Raw genomic sequence first — 9236 nt, 5'->3', positions numbered from 1 at the left:
TCGAGTAAATGGAGACAGATAAAATAAATCATCATTATTTAATTTATCATCTTTCAACTCATTTCAACCAAATAAAATTCAATTCATTTAAATCGAGTAATCAACATGGCTTATGAATTTCTTAAAACTTGGCTCATGCCAAAAATTATTCTACTACTCAGTTATCAAGGATACCTTGGCCGAGGGCTATCCCAAACCAAGTCCGCCAAGGCTATTAAAAAGTTATATACTCATAAATCATGTTTTTATTTAGAAAACATAACCGTTCCTTGGCGTTGGTCGAGTTTCCCCTCACGTGGTGGTTTGGCGTGAAGTGAACTCTAAAAATTATACATCGGGAGTTACCCTACTCGCCTCTCCAACCGAGGTAGAATATGTCAGGATTTCGTGCCCCTCTAATAAGCTAGTCCACAGAACCCAGCCCACTGCAGCAAGCAATACCTACCATACAATAAAATTTTGACAGCATGACAGGGTTAATTTAATACTATCCAGCCTACAAATGTAAAATAGAACAATTCATACAGTTCACAAAAACCACAACCCAGCCAGTCATGCCAACACATTAACATAAGCCATTTATTCAAATAATAAATTTACAACATATCAGTGGTCTCCAATTACTCTATTTTCAAAATCATCATTCAATTTCAAGAAAATTTATAAAATCTTTTCATTTAAACACATTTTGTTTATAAACATAAAGGCTTACCATTTAAACCCATTTTCCATAAAATCATAAAATCGGATAAAAACCACTTTAGATAATTAAGACAATAGTAAGGTTACTCACTATTTTAGGAGTCGAATTTCTATAGTACTCCAACTATTGATCCTCGGGTACAATTTCCTTACCCTTGTCGGAAGACTCACCACCTTGACACAGTACAAAATCGAGAAACTTACTACATTGGTACTAAATCGAAGTTAAACTAATTTAGTCTACTAATACATGATATGGAATGCAAAATGTCCGATTAATCGCTTAAATGTGATATTAGACCTAAGTCACACTATACTCGGTCTAATCGGCTAAAATCTCCAATTTAACTCCAAATCAATTCTTCTCACTTTTTACACTCCAATTATACCTAAATTACCTCAGTGACTGTGAATGAGATTCAATTTATCAGTCCCGAGTCAATAATCACACATGTCTATACGTTGAGCAAAAATTCAGATTTTCATACCAAAATTTCTCATTTAATTTCTAACCTCACCAAACATCAAATATCACCAAAATATCATGAAATATCATCAATTTTAGCCTCAATATTCTCCCTAGAAAATTTGGCCTCTTATGGGTAATAGGAGAAAATGAATTTTTCTTGTTGGCTTTTCTTGCTACACATCACTAACTAACTAAAAACACTAACATAACTTGAAATCAAATCAATCCAACATCATTCTCTCTCCATACCCATTCGGCCAGCCATGAATTCACCATGAAAACATGAAATTTAACCATGGAAAATAAGGAGAAATGCATGGGAAAGGTAGATCACAAGTCAAAATCAAGAAATTTTACCTTTGATTGCTTGATTATTTGAAATCCACTAATTTTCCCTTGAGTTTTCCCACCTAGGGTTCTTGTTCTTCTTTTCTTCCTTTGTTCTTCCTTTTGTTTTCCTTTGGCCGGCCATATGAAGAAAATGGGCTGATTTTGTGCTAAACTTAAAGTTAAATAATAAATGGTTATAAACTTGACACATGTCACCTTATTATTGGTACATTTGTAATTTCTTAACTAGTAAGCTTTCTCTCTCCACCATATAAATTCCTTCAATTATCCATTATAAAATTGGATAAAGTCCATATGCTGAACAAGTGTTCTGGTGGTGGAAAATTACTGTTTTGCCCTTGAGGTGGTAAAATTACCATTTTACCTTTATACTATGAAAAATACCGAAATTACAATTTTTCACTTCTCAACCTCAAATCACACTTCAATAAGTCAAATATGATCAAAATCTTTGAAAAAAATTCCCCATTTTGTCCTCGAGTGGCAAAATTACCATTTTGCCCTTGGATAGTGAAATTTTCGGTTTGACTCCAAATTAATCCTCAAACTCCAAAACACCATTTTAAATCATTCTTGGACTGTAAAATTTTCAATTTCACCCTATAATCTCTATTTTATCTAGTTCAAGGCTTAAATCAATTTTGTTGTACCTCTAGGTACAATATCGACTTTTGTAAATTTTTCGGGACTCTCCTAGCATGCAAACATGCTATCCATCACATGTATGTCCTGTCAAGCATTTTATAAGGTCCGGCTTTACAAAATTACTGCATATTTCAGCTAGACTTGATTTAGTGAGAAAAAGTTTCATAAAAATCATATTTTTGGGTTCCAAAACAACAAAGATTCAATGCAGAAAATTTTGAGCAGCTATGATCGATTTTGGTGGCTTAATTCTCCATAAATTTTGTGTTTAATTGTTAAACACACTTGCTGAAAATTTTAGCAGCTTTTTCATGAGTTTAACTCATGATTTATGGAGTTTTAATAGAACTTAAATGCCATTTATTTTAATTTTGGGTGATTCATAGAGAGTAGGAAATAGTTTCCTACTTTAAAACAAATTCCTAAAATTAAGGATAGCATTTTAATGTGGAAAATTCGTAGGAAATAGTTTCTTACTTTAAAAGTAATTCCTAAAGTTATGTGGTAGTATTGAACTTTCTTTAGAATTTTGATTTGATTAGAAGTTTTCAAAATTTGTGAAGTCACTATTTAGGTAACTTGAATAAGATACAATTTAGGAAACTAATCCATGTTCTAAATATTAGAAATTAAAATGTTGTCTTGGATATATTTTAGGAAGTTTACCTAAAATAAAAAGGTTTCCAAAATTAAAAGGATTTTTAATTATGGAAATAATTAAAATAGAAAGTCTTAAAAAAGAAAATTTTATTTCAAAGCATTTTTAATAAGAAATAAGAAGTAAAAGGTTTACTTTAAGTGTTTTGAAAATGGAAATTTCTTAAACACTAAATTGAAACAAAACAATACCAAATAATTTGAGTCTAGCGCTTCAAGTGAATTAATTGATGTTTTTCTCAAATAACGCACAAGATCACCAAGTGATATTGAGTTTGCATTTATTTATATGCTTTTAATTGTGATTATAAAGTATGAGGATGATTATGGACTTAAACCTTAGACGATTAGGTCATGAATGGTTAAATTTATTTCTCATGGTATTTATTTTAAAATAGGGTTTGCACACTCTACCTTATCTCTGTTTTCTTTGGGTTGTAAAATTCTTTTCTCACCTAACTCTCCTTGAATGTAACTATAGGTTTCTTGATTATAGAATGTAATTAGTTACATTAAAGTGTAAAACAAGGGTTAGATGAAAAAAATTTGTAACTTGAAGATGAAGATCTAAAGGCACCATGAAGATTCAAGGAGATTACAAGCAAAGCTTGAAGACGATGTTTGTAAAATCCCCTAGAAATTTGACCAAATAATTTCCTTAATAGCTAGAGAAAATTAGAATTAGTAAAGTTCATAATCATCCTAATAGTTGGCATATGATAGATTTATTTTTCAATATATATATATATATATATGACATATGTGAAATGAGATAAATGTTATGCATATCAACAATGTCAATCAATGAGACTTTAATTAATGAATTAATAAATAAAATCTCTCATTAATATATTGAGCAAAAAGTTACCTTTCACCATATAACAAGATAATCAAGCTACTCTTTTAATTGAAGGCTTGTTGGGTTAGTCAAGGCCAAACTTTTACATGAGTACGTTTGAGTTATTGGTGGGTCTTATTCAACTAGTACCATATTGTTCGGATGGGTCACACATGATCGTATAGTATTAGAGGCACAGTTAGGCAAAATGTATATGATACGTTCAGACAGAGTTGTCACCTAACTGATCTAAGAGTTGAATAAGATACAATTGGTAAGCTAAGTTACCTACCTAATTAGTTTCATTATGGCTTGTTGAGTCACTCAAGGTCATGGTGGGATGAAAGGGGTCCTAGTTCAATAAGGAGTTTAAAGGTTAAAATTCAAGAAATATTAGAGGAAGGCTATTATTTTGATAAAATATTGAAAATAAACATAAAAGATTCTACAACCTTGTCTTTATGATTACATAATTTGTGCTAATGACTGAGCTTTACATATGTTGATTTATATAGGATCTAAATCGATCATGACAAATAGTTTGTCACTTAGAAGCATACTTGATGCAAACAAGTTGACAAGCCCAAATTTCATTGATTGGTTTCGCAATATCAAGATTGTCTTAAAATAAGATAAGAAGGCTTATGTCTTAGGTGGTCCTGTTTTTGAAGAACCTAGCGATGATTATACAAATGAGGAAAGAGATGCCTATAGAGTTTATATGGACGATCTTGATCAAGCCACATGTGTGATGTTGGCTAATATGGCTCCAGATTTTCAAAAGCAACATGAAGCTATGAATGCCCTGGATATTATCCTAAACCTTAGAGAAATGTTCGATAAGGAAAGTCGCATAAAGATATTCAACATTTCAAGGGAATTGTTCCGATGTCAGATGTCTAAGGGAAGCCTAGTACGAACTCATGTGCTTAAGATGATAGGATATATCACTTGATTTGAGTAGTTGGGTTGGGTTATGGATCATTATTTGAGCATAGATCTAGTACTTTCTTCGTTACTAGAGAGCTATTCACAATTTGTGTTGAACTTCAACATGAACAAGATTGAGGTAACCCTTTTGGGTTTATTGAATATGCTCACACAGGCTTAGAACACCATTGCGAAGGAAAAGCCTTCAGTTTATCTTGTCTTTTCTAAGAAAAATAAAAATAAGAAAAGATAAGTTTCTAAGAAAGATAAGGGTGAAAAGGCATAAACCTCAAATGATATGAAGCCTATTGGAGGAGTGAAGAAAGACAAGGACAATGACAAATGCAATTTCTATGGCAAACTAGGGCATTGGAGACGCAATTGTAAGGATTATCTTTAATCTCTCAAAGGGAAGAAACAAAAGGAAGCTTCCATATTAGGAACTAATGACAAGAAGCAATGAAGAATAGGATCATAAAAAGGACAACCTTAGTTGATGGTGATCAAGCTTGTCGATCTAGATTAGATTGTGGAATAATAAATAATTTTAAAACATTGAATGTTTTCATGGCATGATTGCCAAGATGAGATGTTTTTGGTTTTGGGCCTATGGCTGGATATTTTATTTTATATTTAGAAAATATAGATTTATATTTTGCTAGCATGAGATGTTTAGCTTATATATTTATATATTTACATTACATCTCATTTGATTTTGGATTTTTTTTAAATTATTTATCCTTATGTATAACCTCACGTATATGATAATCAATAGTAAGTCATAATGATAAGATCATTGTGAGCTTATTTTTCTTTTGATTATGAATCAAAAAGGAAATTAATGAGATGACTTAGATAAAATTGAGTCCAAACTCAATAAATTCATAATAGGATTATGAACACATTTAATTAAAAAGTATTCTTATTGAGATAAAATATCTAAATTAAGATTGCTTAGAACTAAATAACAATTGATTATCATATTGAATTTATAGGAGATGAATCACAAAGCATTCCAAACCCAGTTAATCGCACGAACTAACTTTTGAGAGGATTTCATCCTAAAACGGATGATGAGCAATTTATAATATGTAAGTATACATAAAAGTTATGGATATAAGACCATAAAAGAAAGTAAATAAGTTTACTTGGCAAATTTCTATACATGATAGAAATAGTGGGAGTTTATCACACTTTAAAGGTCAAAGGGCATGAAATTATAAAATCCAATAAATAAGATCTATGCATAGAGATTGATTTAATGGGATGCATAATGATGCATAATTCATGAGATGAATCCATTAAATACAAACCATTAGTAGAATGCATATGGATGCACTACTCATATAAGATGAGTCTACTAAATGATCCAACATGAATGATTAGATAATAATCTTTATTCAATAAATTAAAAGTAGTTGAATACATTGAATAAGATAAACATATTATGTGCAAATCATAAGGTTAGTGGGACTAAGATAAGCTACTCATTAAAAGTGTATAAGATACATTTGTCAGTCTAAGAAAAACAAAATGGGATTAAAATGTTAGAGCCTAAAAGTGGACTCAACCAAAGAATTTAAGATGACATGTTAAAAAAATTTAACATAGAGAGAATCCTAAATTTTAAAAGTGACATAAAGTCATGATTGAGCAGTTGTATTGGAATGGTTCCAAAACAATAGATAACTGCATGATTATAGCTATAATCGGATACAAACCTTTTGTTTAGGCTACAAAAGAAGAGATATTTGGATTATTGGTTTTATGAACCAATAAATGATTCCAAGTTGTTAAAGTAACAACAAGAGCCATAATAATGGAATCAAGGTCTCGTTGTGATCTAAATTAGTATTTCGATTATGACAATAGAAATTGTCAAACATATAGTTTAGCATATTCCAAAATATTACAATTTGAGTTGTCCTAGTAAAGACACAGTTGCTAAGCGAAAGAGTTCGATATTGGATACGTTAGCAATTGATTCAAGTGCAAGTGGAAGATTGTTGGCATATGCCCTTTAGCAAATTGGATTGGTCAAGGTCAAGGAATATATATTGTCATTTAATGCATACTTAATAACACAACTATATGTGATAGAGGTTTTCCTTCATGTTAGTGCAATAATAAGGAGTTATTAAGTATTAAATGGATGAAGCCCATGGAACATAAAGGCCTTATAAGAGAATTGTAAAGTTATTACAATTATGAGATCACTATGCATCAAAGCCATGTTCCTAAAATTATTCTTGGTGATTGTATTGTCAAGATAGGGCATTGACAATGCTCAAAGACTGGTACATGTTAAGCCTCTTTACTTGAGAAGTAAGCTATCGATCTCATAGATTGAAATATATGGGATACTTCAGGATAACATGTAGATGCTTGTTAAAGAACAAGTTCATTGAGCATGAGTTGCTATGAGAATTCTATTTGGTATTTCACTCAAGTGTCTATGGAATATGTTCTCATGTGGTAGTCGTGCAACTAGTCCTCAGACTTAATACACCGGGTCATCTTGTATAAGGAATGACATATTTTGATTTCACCTCTACAAGTCTAGAGGCGACCAGATGCCTCAATAGGATGTTTTTGGGTATGCCATGAAGCATGTGAAGATGAATGAATGGTCAAGAAAGGATTCGTCACTAAAGTGATATGAGGGGCTGTGTCTCACTTGTTCTCAATTCTTGATTAACTTGTATAAAGTTTTTGGCCAAAGCATGATGAATTTGAAGAAAGTTAGTTTCTTATATTCATAAGGTTAGTCATGAATTATGAGAACTAATATAGAATGTTATAAGTAGACACTAAGTCATGCTTTATAACATATCTAGGATAATGATGAAAAGACTATATTGCACTGAGAGGCTTGTCATTGAAGGGCTTTGTCAAATTCTTTAATTGACTTTTTAATATTTGGATGGTCATGATGTATTGCTAGATGCCGTTTATGATTTATAAATATAAATTAATTATCAAATTGATATTTGATTAGGATTTATATTTATTGTCAACATATCAGAAGCTTAATAGGCCACATACATTAAGGGACATGATTAGGATTAAATAAAGATAAACAATTAAGTTGGACTTAATTAGAATAGACCAAAATAAAGTGAGAAATTAATTAAATTCACAAGGATTTAATTGAATTAAATGCAACTGTTGTATCTAGGGTTACAACTTAGTTTGGCTATATAAACATATTGTGTTAGCCAACTAAAACTCTAAACCTTCAGCTGTTTCATAAAAATAAGAAAAGAAAAATAGTTTTCTTTATCTTACAAGAATAAGATTTGGCAAGAACTTTTAGTCTTTTTGTTTTAAAAACAAAACTTGCTAGTACAAGTAAAAATCCTACATTTGAGAAAGTCTTATTCGGTCACTGTGTGAATTACTGTTAGAGATCAAATACTTGGGTGGTTGAAGATTTGACAAATCCTAAAGGTGAAGAAGCAAAGATTTTGACTACAAGATTTCACACTAATTTGTTCTCTTTTCAGGTTGCTTCATCGCAAGCATTTAAGGTTTAATTAGCTCTTGATTATGATATCTAGAGCAAAGTACGTAACTCTTAAAATTATGAATGTTTATACGTTATTTGAAAATTACATAAAAAACACAAATATTGATCATATGGATTTGGTTGTTTCTTTGATTAAAATTTTATTTTTTATTTTTTGTTGTGTTGTATTTTTAATTTCTTAATTATTTTTCTATTTGAACATGAAATCGAATCTCAGCAATCATGATACCACTGATGTAACAAATTATAGTAACCTCTATTTGAAATCTCAATAGTAAACTATTTAGCAAAAGAATAAACTCAAAAGAAAAGTTTACTCAGTGTTATGCAAGAAGGGATTTTCCACTTAAAATATTACCGATACAAATGATGTTCTTTGATTTCAAGTTAAAATGGGCATATGAAAAACTAATATTGATCCCTAAAACTTCACTAGCCAACATGGTGGCAATCCAGCTAACACAGAACCTAAGCATCTCAGCTCAAATTCAACATGAGAGCTTTAGCAATACTGGCACAAGAATGAATTATATAATTTTCAACAAGTCAACTCAAGTCCTTCCAGGATAGCAATCAAAAGCTTTCTAGGCTTAGTTCCACAAATTTTATGGTTGTTGAATGCGGAAAACACTCGTCAATGGTGTAACTGAACCTCCAATGGTAGTTTAAAGTCAAATCTGGCCTGACATTAATCTTCTATTTTATGGTCGTCGAGGGTTTAGGTTCTGAAAGCTAACATGGAGAGCAAGGAAGAAAAGCCAAGGCACCCCGTGGTGAGATTATAAAACTGGTGTTTTGCTTCTATTAAACAAACAGAAATGCAAAAAAATGAAAGGTTTATAAACTAGTAGAACAGGACAAGGTTTATTTTCCAAAACAGATTTGGATAGAATTGATTGTAACGAGTCGAAAGATAGATCCACATAGATAGAAGAAGAAAAGCCATAGGAGAGGTTGAATGCTATAAGTTTGTTTGGTTTGGCTGATATTTGACTCCCTAAACCTAGCTCCTTCTTTAATCCGAATGGCATTTGGTCTATAGTACATCCATTATATTATATTATATTATATGTGTGTGTGTGTGCGTGCATTATTAAATTTTTCAATTCCAAAAA

General features: G+C 31.0%; 1 long non-coding RNA gene across 1 annotated transcript; it reads right to left on the bottom strand.

Annotated features, from left to right (window-relative positions):
- LOC108663419 lies at nucleotides 400–1624 on the bottom strand. The gene is made up of 3 exons (XR_001929401.1): nucleotides 1529–1624; nucleotides 794–876; nucleotides 400–441 (listed from the first exon to the last, which is right to left on the bottom strand). It is a non-coding gene; the product is annotated as an uncharacterized LOC108663419 (long non-coding RNA).

This window comes from Theobroma cacao, chromosome 9, assembly GCF_000208745.1.
Source record: "Theobroma cacao cultivar B97-61/B2 chromosome 9, Criollo_cocoa_genome_V2, whole genome shotgun sequence".
Lineage (NCBI taxonomy): Eukaryota > Viridiplantae > Streptophyta > Magnoliopsida > Malvales > Malvaceae > Theobroma > Theobroma cacao.
The sequence above is the reverse complement of the archived record's forward strand: the minus strand, read 5'-3'. Positions and strand labels throughout refer to the sequence as shown.